This window comes from Ceratosolen solmsi, unplaced genomic scaffold (genome assembly GCF_000503995.2).
Source record: "Ceratosolen solmsi marchali unplaced genomic scaffold, CerSol_1.0 scaffold39, whole genome shotgun sequence".
NCBI lineage: Eukaryota > Metazoa > Arthropoda > Insecta > Hymenoptera > Agaonidae > Ceratosolen > Ceratosolen solmsi.
The window spans coordinates 3,452,328-3,463,155 of record NW_011948433.1 but is presented as its reverse complement, the minus strand read 5'-3'; the positions used below and the strand labels follow the sequence as shown (position 1 = coordinate 3,463,155).

The window sequence follows — 10,828 nt, the reverse complement described above, 5'->3', positions numbered from 1 at the left end:
GTCATAATTACGATGAGACGATAAGTGCAATTAATGGTAATAAGAGTGTGTCCTCTTCTTAACGATAATGGATATATCTCTTTGAAAATAATAATAATAAAACCCAATAATAATAATAATAATAATAATAATAATAATAATAATAATAATAATAATAATAATAATAATAATAATAATGATAATGATAATAATAATGATAATAATAATGATAATAATAATGATAATAATAATGATAATAATAATGATAATAATAATGATAATAATAATGATAATAATAATGATAATAATAATGATAATAATAATGATAATAATAATAATAATAATACCAAATAATAATAATACCAAATAATAATAATAATAGTAATAATAATAATAGTAATGATAATAGTAATAGAAGAAATGATGAGCAAATTGCTACAGAATTGCTATAGAATTCGTATGGAGAAAAAGATTTGAAAATTTTTCTGACATTCGGGGCTTCCTAAATAAATTACCACTCACACTCACATTCAAGATGTAAACAAGAGAGTATCGATGTACTTTTACGATTCGCATTCAAGACGATTGAGCGGCTAGCACATTAAAACTACGCACTCATACAAACCGCGTGCCTGAACCCACAGACTTTACGTACTTTCAAATAAATTGTTTCGACACGCGTATGCATATTAATAGTCTGAAATACGTTGTTTTAACATACGTAAGTGCGCGCGCGCGTGTGTGCGTTTAAACAACGTATCTCTGTAATCCGTCACGTGAATGACAATGAGATAATACCAATGATATGTAGACCTATAATGTAGGAAATTTTTGCCTTCTCATCAATAATAATAAGTAATAAAAAGGGCTAAATTAAAAAATAGCCTTTCATGGTTCTTAATACATCAAAAGTCCTCGTAAATTGTGTCATCATTTAGTGTTATTGAAAGCTATGGTTTTTCAGGATTTTTAGCGAATAAAATGATTTGTGATTTTTTTTATTTTTTATTTTTATTTATTTTTTTTAACGGTAATTCCTAATTTATAATATATAGTTCAATGTTTTTAATGACATTTAGCATTTAAACGTTGTTTTGTTCTGCTTAATATATTGCATACGTAAAAGAAATTTATTCGAGAAATCTGCTTATGAATTTAAAAGAAAGTTCCTTATAATATCTTTAGCGCGTGTGCGTGAGTGCGCGCATGCAGACGCGCCCGCGCGGATTTCTTCATAGCCTAAATATTTGTGTTAAGGACAGTTTACAAACTGTATTGATTTATTGATACATACAAGTTATTTTGGGACCTATTATAAGTTTTTTTTTGTTTTTTTTTTTTTGTTTTTTATTATTTACAAACTTAAGGAAATTTTAAAGAAATTCGGTCTAATCAATGCATTCAACAAGCAAGAGTACACTCGAAATTTTTTATATATTACATATAGATCAGAATTTTGCTCTTGATGAATGAAACATCAATGTTGATGACTTTGTAGTTTATTATGTATTTTATTTGAATAGCTATAAATATTGAACAGTTTATTACAAAATATACTTGGTATATTACGATCGTAAAATTATTCATTTTGAGTCATTTTAAAAGTACTAAAAACTTTTTGTGCGCAATACTTATAAAATGATGCATGTTTATAATCATTAATAATAACTTATGAATCAGTTGATTTTTAATTTTGAAACAGACAAGGCTCTTAACGTTGCTTCTTTATACGTAAAATTGAACATTGTCTATTTAAGTTAAATAATGTCCCATAGTAATCTGTAAAATTGATGGTCATAGAAATGCTGAATAAAATTATGTATCTAGAAACATGCTGAATAATTCATCTCTTTCCCGCCAAGCTACTTCTCTATAAGGTGACAGACTAAAAATACAATACGCACAATTCATTGATTAATGAAATTTTGGAAAATTCATGCTACCATCAGTGCTTGGTACAACCTAGGATTATGACGTCATAGCTTAGAATATATAAAAGCACTTTATCGATTTCGGATAAAATAATTGAAAATTTATCATTGATTACGAATAGAAAGATTTTTTATTTTCTGATTCTACGAGCCATTACGGGTCGAAATTCTCGTCATAATAAATATTTATTTTTATCATAATGCGTATAAATACTAATTGCAATAGGTAAAGGGAAAATGGACTAATAAGAGGAGCGTAAAATAAATTGATTTTACATGAGTACTTTTGCGAACTATTATTGAAAAATATTATCATCCGTAATATTGTAATAATATTGCACGAGGATGGGGAGATTGAAAGAAGGAATGAAAAATTTATAAGAAAATAATCATATTTGTATTTGGCTCGGAATTGCATTCGGCTGATTCGTACAATAACCGTTGAATTTTCTCAGTGAAATATTGAACGTCTGAAAAATAATTGCACACATAAACGAGCGGTAAATATTAAACTGTACCGTAATAATAATACGTTTCGTATTTAACAAATCCTTAATCATTTATCGCAAAAATAGTAGAATCCGCTGAATGTTGCACGCATTAATTTCCCCTCAAATTTCCATAATAAACACGTCGTACTTTTCTAAAACGAGTTCGCGCTCACGTCTTTTTCACGAATAACGTGATATGCGCGATGCGCAAACTCGTTAATGAAAATGACTATTCATTAAAATAATCGTAAAACATAAATGTGTGCATAAGATGGAAAAATAACTCTATTACACTGCAGCATCTTCGCAATGAAAGTTTTTAAATTAATGCACACGCTAAGATGCTGTAAGCACTCCGATTTCTAATATTCTCGTTTCGCGAGCGACGCGCGCGCTTCCTTACCACCGATCGAAATATTGAAAGATCAATATAAGATTTTGCGAATGGCCATGAGCCGAGTGTGATCATAATTGTAAGGGGATTTCAACGTCATGTCGTTTCGGTCTTATCTAATAGTAAAAGTGAATTTAACGTTGGTATGCGGCAGCGCTGCATATCTCACACTTCAATCTGGAGAAATAAGTTTCAGTAGCGGTTACGACGAGCGGAAAAGCAGCGAGATGTAAAAATTATATAGATTAAGATGTTTGTTTATGTAAATCGTCTTCTTGTTTTTTTTTTTTTCCTTTCAATTGGCCATATAATTTATTGTCATTACCATAAGGGCAATTATATCGACTGCTAATGTTGACTATTTTACGTTAAGTGCTTAAGTCTTTATCAATAATACAAAGAAAGTATCGTGGGATTTAAATGAATCTTAGGGATCAAATCTTTAGTGCCAGAGTGAATTTAAAAGTATGTACGCGTTCGTTTATCGTCGTAAATTATTCAGCCAACGCGATTAATCTTCTTTTCTTTGCACGTATTATATATCGTTAACGAGCCGTAAATATCGAGCTTAATTGAAAATTTTTATTTAACTTTTGTCGTATCTCTATCGATTCGCATAGGAACTATTTAGCTTATCTTGGATATTATCGGTCCTTGCTTAAGATTTAATCATCGTTCGTTGAAAAAGTTAACAAAGTTGTGTGAAAATAAGATAAATCGAAAGAAAGAAGAATTTTCGTATGTGACAATTGCTGATTCATCAATGTCTAATTTCATGAATTTTTTGTGTAAATGTAAATTACGGGTCGACAGCTCATCAAAAATAATCCAACATCTACACGAGAGATTCTCGGCTCTTCTAACCATACAGACCCAAAATAGTTAAGAAAGTGTTATTTATATCGAGGCTAATCAAACTGTAGGCCAATGTTACCGAAATATGTTTTTTAATAAAAAAAAAAAAATTTCTTTACTACATTTAACGTTCATTAATATCACATTTGATATGAAAATTAACTTAGAATTATACTTAAGACATTTGTTACACGCTAGAATGTATGCGTATACGTTAGCCCGATATATTATCAAAATCATTTCCAGTAAATTTAAGATAAATATGCGAGTCTATGGTGTTTTATTTTTGTATTTTTGAATTGTTAAGATTCATAACGATAGCATCAACTTCTTTTACAAAAAAAAAAAAAAAAAAAAAAAAAAAAAAAAAAAACCAAAACTTTTGAAACAAAATTAATAAACTTGACAATGTTCTATTATGATATATAAAATATTAAAGAATATAATTAAAAGAGGCATGAAATATTAAATATATTAATTATTAATTAGTTATAAGTGTGAAAGCATAAGTATTAGCGAATCAGATTAATAAGCTGTGCTTAATGCATAAAAATTATTTATGCATTATATTGGAATTGTTGGATAAGCTCGGTATTATAATTCGAAAGGATTTTCTTTCAAAAGTTAATCATGTTTTCAATTATTTTTGACCCTCTTTCAAACCTTTTCCAACATTAACATCAAAGCTACCTCTCCGAAATACTTTTTATCTCCATGACTTTTGACACGTACGGTTAATCAAAATACATTTACATAAAGCAGATCGAATCATTTCCGTAGCCCCGAGTGAACTTTCTTCAATTGAAATGAAAAAGGAATACATTGCATGATATGCCGTTTATCGTATAACGTCGTGTTCAATACTTCATTACGAGGTTTTGTTATGAGCGGCGTTGAGTTATATGTGCTTTTTTCATTATTTTAGCACAAGATTTAACACCTTAAAATGTTGATGTATCGGCCGAGATATTTAAATTCGAAATGCAGTTATGCTGATTAATTGTGAGGATTGCGAATTAATTCATGCGCCTATCATAATTACGTGCGTCCAGTTGAAGAAAGATTGAAATCATATATCATTATTGATTTCTTAACATGTTTTTTCTATATCCGGCATAGACGTTTGATGTCGATTTTATTAACTTTCCTTATACGTGGACGTATCATTATTCGTTATGATTGGAAAAAAAATTTTTAACCCCCGCTTTTAAAATTAGTAATTAATTAACGATTTATTTCCTAACACGATTCCTGTAATCAGAAATATGCTATTGATATAAATTATTGCGTCATTGTATTCCAATGTAATATTCAGAAATCGCATCTACAAAGTTTATGTCGCCTTTCATTGCACAATTATTCTTGAAACTTTTATTTGAAGCGATATTCTTGACCGTACAAATGTTATTTGACCAATACTACATTGCACGCACATACGAGATATTAATGTCCTAAATATAAGAAAATGCTTATAGTTAAAAAAAACCTGATTATTAAGATAATTTGAATTCGTCGATGCCAGGAGTTAGTCTCCAATGATTACATATTCGACCTTTTGTTTTTCCTTCGTTTTTATTATATTGACATTATTAAGGATACGCAAGAAAGTCGAATATTTGAGTGATGGTTCCATGCGCTATTATTTCACAATTCAAAGGAAAGAGAGCCGTAACTTTCACCTTTATCAGACATCTAATAATCAGCATAACGCCTCGAAAAATCTAGGGAAAGTATTTCAAGTTTACAGGTAGTTAGCGATACGATTAATATGTTTACTGCGATTGACTTATGCTAATTTGACTTTTGTTATTCCTTCCGAAAACTTATCAAAGTCTTTATGGCTTTCTCCACTTCTTCGTCAAGTGTCATAAAAGCACGGACAACAATTTATAATCCCATCGAAATATTATAAAACCCGTCCTAATTTGTTCGTATCGAAATAAATTACACTCCCTTCGCTGCATCGGCGATAAATGTGAAAATCAAATCCGAGCAAAGGAGAAACCACCGTTGGACACGTGGGCCGCTCGTTTCTTTTGCCTCCTTATGTCGAGAAATAAGAAAACAAGGGGAAAAAGAAGGAAAACGTAACGATTTCGCTTTATATGCCTACGTGGGCGTAAGTCGTACGCGTAAACGGGGTATTTGCGACTCCCGACGTCATTACATCGGCATTCGTAATCTAACGAAATTCGTAATCTACAATGACCCAAGCACAAGCTTCTATTTTTCTGCTTTGAAGCAACTGCATCCAATGAGTTTGACCTTATCTAGTTGTCTCTGCGCATAACCGTTTTTCTCTACCCCAATAATACCTCATGATACCTGCGCTTTTTTCATTTCACGAATATCTCACCTTCGCAGGATATCACAATAATCCGTCGCTACTCTGACGCCCCCTCCTCCAATCATCGCCGCCATAACCGTCAGCGCCATATTCATCCTCGTCTTGAACTCGTTTTTCCATTTTCGAAGCGAAATATTTTTGATTGATTCGCCTTGCTTTTTTTTTTTTTGGGCGTTGAGCAAAAACTTAGGGCGTCGACACATCGAGCGCAATAACATTGACTTCTTTCTCCGACCCCCTGTAATCGATGTTTCCTTTTTGCCAAACAATCCATACGACGTTTTAATTTGGTAGCAATGTGCGCGATTGAGCCTTTAAACGAAATCATTGACTTTTTCACGGCAATTACAACGATAATTACAATGAAATATTGCATTTATTAAGTTGGAGGAGGAACGAGCCGACCTCGCCGATTTCTTGACAAAAATTTCGTATCCTTATCCGCTCACGCGCCTCTCTAACCTCTCGTCGTCCATTCTTCAGTGCTTTCATACTCTACTCCATAAGATCTATCAGCCTCGGAATCTTGACTAAGTATCCTTTTCAATTAAACGAATTTACGACGAGCACCGAAGACTAAGAAATATAGAGCGATATTTTGCCACTAGCCCTTACATTATTATATATGTCACTATCACCACTATGAATTATCATAATAATATAGAGGCACTTAAAACAAAGGGATGAATTATGATCGTAGCTCGTCCCAGCGATAGGAAGAAGTAATAAAGTCATGGGACGGACCGCCGCTTACATCCATTATCCTTCCGCATTCCGTTAATCACAGCCGTCGAGTCTTTTAATGCGACGCAGCTGTTGGCGCTTAACGACGATAGTCGCCTCTCCATCCATCGTTTTTCTCCGCTCGCAGCCAATGCACTCGCCTAAAAAATTTGCCTTTCGTAGCACGAGCAGCGCGATAAGGATAAGCTCGTTGAAAAACTGGAAATCAGCACCCGGGACTCTTTGTCCCGCGCGCATAAATTCGTCGTCGTCCCGCGTCAAATCCGATAAATGAACAAACGCGCGCGCATACAGGGACCATCGATAGCGCCCGCATTTATCCTTTCTCTTAGCGTTTCTTTCACGTTCGTGGTGACCATCGAAGATGGCACGCGCGCGTGCTTCATAATTTCCTTGGCAATCGTTAAAAGTGTCGCCTCAATGCAAATCCGCCGCGCATTTTTCCGCCCCGGCCCGTCATTTCTCCAGACTCGCGGCTTAATTGCGTAAGGTCCGAGGCCGCCTCTCGCTTTAACGATCGCTCGTACGCTACGCTTATCCTTATCTTATTCAGTCCGAGCCGCGCAGCAGCCCGAGGGGTCGAGGAACTTCCTCCCGACAGATGAGGACAAGCGCGAAAACGAGGAAGAGAGTACGCGCGGAATTATGATGCGCTGACGAGGAGGCGAGCGTCCTTGCGAGGCGCCAGCAACGGCCGGCGCCGACCTTGCCGACCGCCACCTCCAGCTCTTCGATCTCTCTCTCTCTCTCTCTCTCTCTCTCTCTCTCTCTCTCTCTCAGAGACTCAGTGTTTCGTCGCCAGCAGGAGGGACGCATGAGCGTGAGGAGAGGGAGAACGGGGATGGCGAAATACATCGAAAGACCGAGAACTGCGAAGTACCGATCGGCTCACGACCCGCGCCGTCGTCGAGCCATTCGATTAAATAAGTCTCCAGTGGATTTATGTGGAGAAGAGCGGGACAAGGTCAGCCCTTCTTTGGACGGTTTTTTTTTTTATGCTTACGGCTTTTTTCCGATCGACGTCTTTTTTTCTTAGCTGTTTATTTTTTTATTTATTTATTATTTTTTTTTTTTACGAATGTGGAATAGGGGCATTATTCGCGCCGCAAGAAACGTTATTAAACCCGTATTTTGCATGTAAACAATTGGCGCTGACTGTCGACGTTGTTTTATTTAGAGCTAACTTTAGAGTGGCTGGCCACTTCCGTTGACTGAATTCTACATAAACAAAAAGTCGACTTTTACGAAAAGCGTATGTGGTTACGGCCAAGCATAGCCTTTTAAGTTAAGACTTGATGCAATAGCCGCTATCGAAAAACAAAACAAGACGGAGAAAAGTATCTTTCGTGTTTCTTTTTTTGGAGTTTTTTGTTTGTTCGTTCGTTAAGTGCCATTATGATCTTTTGCCTGAAAAAGTTTTACTTACAGCGTTATTTTAATGGATAAATTTAATTATGAATTCAGAGTCGATTTCGTTACGATAATACAATAAAATCATTAACATTGTTTCCGTCATCTTAATTGTATGAATATATACATACATATATATATATACGCGCGCGCGTGTGTGTGTGTGTGTCGTGTCATTTTCTAATATGAAAGGTCACAGCAAAGCACACGCGCTAGCAATGCCTACGTTGCTGCTATTGTAATTGTCGTGAGGTAGCTAGAATTTATTAGACTGCGTAGTTAAATTCTGTATTATTGTACGCATAAATATAGAAAATTATGAAGAAGGGGACATAGAGATGCTACTTTGGTTGAATATGTCTATTGTTTAAATCTATCTCTCGTTACGTAAAGTAATTAAAACTGTATTGTGTGTTAAAAAGTATTAATTATCATTCTTCAATATCGTAATTAACCATCTTTTCACACAAAACAATGTTTTATAAATTAAATTAATCAATTATTACATTGATAAAATTATGCTTCATAATACATTAATCTAAATAAATTTCTTCACTATTCTATTCGATAAAAGTATATCGATTTAGTGATTTAAATTAAGCGTATTTTACAACTCCATTAAATTTATTTAAGATTATTCATCAATTTGAATTAAAATTTAGATTTTTATAATAATACTTTTTATCCTAAAGTATAAAATATTTAATATAAATTTTTCTTATATATATATTTTCATAATAAGTATGCTTATATTTAATATTCTATTTTAAAAGTTTTTATATGGAATAGAGATTTTAGGAATTATTTTATATTATAAAAATGTCAACTTCTGATATTGAAATTTAATTAAAATAATTGCTTAATCCCTCGATAACCCCCGCGATTCAAGTATATGTTCCAATGTCATGAAAATATTATTGCTAATAATCTATTATGAAGAATCTATTATATTGCTAATAAGAAATATTGATAATATTGAATGGTTTTTACGTAAGCAAACGTAGCAATTCACTATGGTTAGCTACAATACTTAATTTTAAAGTCTATTAATAAATTATGTAAAGATTTTCGAATGATGTCTAAACGTAGATTTTAAAACAGATAATAAATAATTGTCTCATTATAATTCTGGGTATTGCAATGTTTTGTCAATATCTAAATAATAGCAGCAAATATAATAAAACAATAAGTAAACATAAATAAATACATTATACATAAATAAACGTAAAGAATACATTTGATCATTAAAATCAACTATTTTAATTTATTTGACATAATGCCATTTTATTTGCATATATGTCAATTTATACAAATCATTTTTATACACAATATGAGTAATAATTATTCAAGATTAAATAAGTAAAATTCACTGTTTTTGTAATGTTAATTGCGTTTAGTAAAAATCAAGTAAAACGTCGAAAAGATCGTTTCTCATTAAAATAAATTACTAATAATAATTTCGTTATTCACGTTATAACAATATTATAGAACCGATAATATGCGTCATCTAGTTGACTTAAAAAAATATTTGCCGAAGATTTGTAGTCAAAATAATAATTGATGGTTGAACTAATATGATCTTTGGCACACAGCTAAGTTTATTTATCGATAAAAACTAATTTTTGCCCATTCATTATTAACAATCGTAGCTTAAAATATTTATTAAGAAATTGGCACTACAAACGCTTGATAAAAGAAAAAAGTACGATTTTGATTATAATAATAGTACAACGAACTCAATTTCGCATCACAACCTTATACGTCGTGAATAATAATTAATTCAATTTCAGGAAAAATGAAATAGTCTAATTGTTATTATCAAGGGATATACTTTAAGTAAGGCCACGAGTTTGTCGTGATTGTGCGGTTGAGCGTATTTTGCGAAAATTTCCACGTTTCATAATTGTACTGATTCCTTATAAGCCGTGGAATAATTGCGTACTGGTTTAGCGCTCATTCCGGAACAAAGAGAAGCAGCATCGGATTACTTCTCCAAAACAACAACACACTCACTCGGTACTCGCTTCTACGGTATTCTCCATTCAAAATCTCAATAAAGAAAAAACGAATTTCAGAAAAGAACCTATAAATCGCCGCGGCATTTCCATCCCGTGTAAGCTCTTGGCGAAATGTCTTGGGAGCTAAAAGCCGCCTAAGAAAGAATTATTCATGGTTCCTTACAAACTCGGTCGTGCCCTCAACGTTGCTCTCCTCCTCCTACCCCCCCCCCCCCCCGTACCCCCCCCATCCCCCCCCCCCCCTATCCAATCCACGCGTCCTTTACGTTCTCTGGACTTTTTGCGGCCTTCGCTCGGCTCCTTTCTTTGTCTTCGTCGTTTTGTCCCAGCGCTCGAGAACGCCAAGAGACTTCCGAATGTCGGCGTCGCCATGAATCCGGAATCCTTTCATTTCCTTTCGTTTTTCGTCCCCGGTATATCCTCCTTCCACTACCCATCCCGCCCTGCTTCACCCCTCCTCCCCACACCGTTGGCCAGGTTCCCCTTCATCGCCACATTGCTCGCGGTCGTCTCGACGTGCAAATTATGGTGGCATCTGGAGGACGCCGATACATCGTTAGGGTCCTCGTGCATTTCCGTAAACTGCAAGCGCGACGATCGTAATTAAAAAGGCAAAGGAGATAGAGAAAGCGAGCGATACGGCAGGAGGGGGAGAGGGA

The 10,828-nt window shown here is 34.0% G+C and overlaps 1 protein-coding gene across 1 annotated transcript in view; it reads left to right on the top strand.

Annotated features, from left to right (window-relative positions):
* LOC105364639 (probable serine/threonine-protein kinase HSL1) overlaps positions 1 to 10,828 on the top strand; it is a 35,720-nt gene that overhangs the window by 1,049 nt on the left and 23,843 nt on the right. The gene's annotated exons all lie outside the window — the stretch shown is intronic.